Genomic DNA, 3,965 nt, shown 5'->3' on the forward strand with positions numbered 1-3,965 from the left:
AAAACACCAGTAGAACAAAAAAATATGCCATAATAAACATGAATGTACCTAACATTTCAACACATGTATGCCTAACCTTGCAATCTAGAATAGATCAAGTGGTAAGTTAAGTAAATTCAAGGATAAACAAACTCTAAAACTGGATATATTAATATACCTTTCTCTGATACTCAATAACTGCATGACAAACAAAAAAATACTCATGATTTTTCTAGCACATATTTGAAAATATTCTATATCCTGCCACAAGGGAAGCTTCAGTAATTCCAAAGTACCAATACTATAAAGGCTACATTTTCTGATCCCAATGCAATAAAATTAGAATTTAATGTCAAAACAATAGCTAAAAAATCCCAGGCATTGGGAAGTTAAATAATATACAAGGCTGTCCGGAAAGTATACAGCCATATAGCTACTCTCGTTATACTAACAATGGCTGGATACTTTCCGGACAGTCCCCATATTACTGAATAATTCCTAGGATAAAATGAAATAAAAGCTAAAAGAAATAAAGGAACGCTTAGATCTGAATAATAACAAGAGTACTACATATCAACATTTGTGAGAGCCAGTTAAGTCAGTGTCGAGAGGGAAATGTATAGCTTTACATACATTAGTTAGAAAACAAAAACAGGTTGAAAGCAAGTGAGCTAAGCATGCAACTCAAGAAGTTGGAAAAAGAACAGAACAACTCAATCAAAGAAGGAAAGAAATAACAGGATACAGCAAGAAATCAGTGAAATACAGCTGTGGTCCCCAACCCCTGTGCTGGGGACCAGACCTTGGCCTTAGGAAGAGAGCCGCACAGCAGGAGGTGAAGGGTGGGCAAGTGAGTGAAGCTTCACCTGTATTTACAGCCATCCCCATTGCTCGCATCACTGCCTGAGCTCGGCCTCCTGTCGGATCAGCAGCGGCATTAGATTCTCATAGGACCCTACTATAAATTGTGAATGTGCAGGATCTAGGTTGCAGGCTGCTTATGAGAATCTAATGCCTGATGATCTGAGGTGGAGCTGAAGTGTGATGCTAGCCCCGGGGAGCAGCTGCAAATACACATTATCATTAGCAGAGAGGATTGACTGCACAGAAACCACAATAAATCAATTGCTTGCAGACTTATATCAAAACCCTATCAGTGAGTGGCAAGTGACTGTTAAGCTGCATCTGGTGGCAGGCTTTAAGTCAGACTCTGACACTTATTTCAGTCTGCCCATGGCCTGCCCATTATTTTATTTACCACTTCTGTTTGTGCCTCTCTCCTGCACTGCGCGCTTGTCTCAGGCACAGTTTTGGTAAGCCCACAAGCTAACCCTAGCAAAAATGAGTAAAAATCAAACGTTGCTGGAGAGCTTCTTTGAGAAGGGGGAAAGACCCCATGACGAGATAGCAGAAAACTCTAAGACTGCCAACAAAATGAAAATTGCATTTAAAAGAAAATACCAAGAGTCCTACTTAAATTACAGGTTCATTGCAACAGGTAATTCATATTCTCACATATTATACAAAGCCCACTTTGTATAATATGTGGCAACTGGCTATCCTATGAAGCTATGAAACCTTCAAAACTGCTTCACCACAGCGAGATTAAGCACTCTGCATTAAAAGATAAGCCTTTGGAGTTTTTCAAAAGAAAAAACCTGAACATGAAGAACAGGAGCAATTATTGAAGGGCACCACTTCATCAAATGTGTCTGCACTGAGAGCATCATTCTTAGTTGCTAATCGCATTGCTAAAGCTAAGGAGCCCTTTACTCTTGGTGAAGAGTTGATCCCGCCTGCTGCTAAGGACATTTGCCATGAACTTTTAGGAGAGGCTGCAGTTCAGTAGGTAGCAGGTGTTTCTCTTTCAGCTTACACCATAACTAGATGAATTGATGAAATAGCAGAGGCTAGTGAGGCACAATTGTTAGAAAGGATTAAATTAATTTATTTAAAATGGGCTTAAAATTTTTTTGATATTGATTTCTAGTTTTATTGCATGCTGTTCAGAGAATGTGGTCTTTGGTATTTTTCAAGATTTTTTTTGGCCTAATACATGGTCAATTTTTATAAATGTTCTATATTTGAATAAAATTTATTCTTTTTTTTCCTCACACACACACACACACACACACCCCTCCCCCTAAAATTTGTTCTTTTTTTTTTTTTTTTTTGTTGAGACAGAGTCTCACTTTGTTGCCCAGGCTAGAGTGAGTGCCGTGGCGTCAGCTTAGCTCACAGCAACCTCAGACTCCTCGGCTTAAGCGATCCTACTACCTCAGCCTCCCGAGTAGCTGGGACTACAGGCATGCGCCACTATGCCCGGCTAATTTTTTCTATATAGATTTTTAGTTGTCCATATAATTTCTTTCTATTTTTTTAGTAGAGACGGGGGTCTCGCTCTTGCTCAGGCTGGTCTCGAACTCCTGACCTCAGGCGATCCACCCGCCTCGGCCTCCCAGAGAGCTAGGATTACAGGCGTGAGCCACCGCGCCCGGCCTGTTCTTGAATTATTATATGCAAAGCTGTATATATGTTTATTTTACAAAGCTTATTTGTTAATTGTGTTATTCAAAACTTCCTTGGCCTTATTAAATTCTTTTTGTCACTCAATTAACTCATTAAGGATTAAGATCTCTAGCTCTGATTATAAATTTCTCAAATCTTGCAATTAAAAAAATTTTTGCTTTGTATGTTTTAAAGATGTACTTTTAGGTATTACATATGGGTTGAGAATTTTCATAGATTTCCGGTGAACTTTTCTTTCAATTGTCATTTGTGCCGCCTTGTCTATAACAATGCTTTCCCCCTTAAAGTTTATAGTAACTTATGTTAATTTAATTTAGCTATAATAAGTTGTTGTTAGCTAAGTATTTAGTTGGTGTCATCTTTCTATCTCTTTTCTTTGTGTTTTTACAAATCCTTATATCTTAATTAGCTGTCTTATTAATCCACATTGTCAGAATTTAAAAAACAAGTTAGTTTACATTTATTGTCATTATGATATATGTAGATTTTTTCTAAGATGTTATTTGTGCTTTTATTTGCTAAGTTTTTAATCGTTACTTTTTTTTTTTTTTTTTTTGAGACAGAGTCTCACTCTGTTGCCCAGGCTAGAGTGAGTGCCGTGGCGTCAGCCTAGCTCACAGCAACCTCAAACTCCTGAGCTCAAGCGATCCTCCTGCCTCAGCCTCCCGAGTAGCTGGGACTACAGGCATGCGCCACCATGCCCGGCTAATTTTTTCTCTATATATTTTTTAGCTGTCCATATAATTTCTTTCTATTTTTAGTAGAGATGGGGTCTCGCTCTTGCTCAGGCTGGTCTCGAACTCCTGAGCTCAAACGATCCGCCCACCTCGGCCTCCCAGAGTGCTAGGATTACAGGCGTGAGCCACCGCGCCCAGCCTTAATCGTTACTTTTTTAAAAAAATCTTTCATACTTTTATTGGCTTCTGTGAGACTTCTTTATTTCATTTAATCCCTTTATTAATTTGTAAATTTTACATAGTATATCTAATTTTTAAGAGGGTATCTTTGAATTATTAACATTTGTATTTAATACAATCCAAATTAAACAATACTTCTATATATCTCTTGAACAATACAAGAATGTTTAAACATTTTAATGACAAAGTATTCCTATAGTTACTCATTACTGTTATTAATGCTTTACACATTGTTTATTTTGATTAAATATATGCTTACCAATCTTTGCATTCCATTTCTTCTATCTTTGTACAATTTTCAAAAGTAAGTCTTCTTTCAACAAGGATTTGTGAATGGTAAGCAAACAATATTTGTCTAAAAATATATTTTTTTCTCACTCTGAAATGACAGTTTACCTAAAAATAAAATTTTAGTTTGAAAGTTGATTTTTCTTATTCTTTGAAGATGTTTTTTTCCCATCATTTGCTGGCTTCTTCTCATGTTGTTGCAAAAATCTGAGGTCATTCCAGCAGAGCAAGTAAACAATGAACTAATACAAT

The sequence above is a fragment of the Eulemur rufifrons genome, chromosome 16 (genome assembly GCF_041146395.1).
Source record: "Eulemur rufifrons isolate Redbay chromosome 16, OSU_ERuf_1, whole genome shotgun sequence".
NCBI lineage: Eukaryota > Metazoa > Chordata > Mammalia > Primates > Lemuridae > Eulemur > Eulemur rufifrons.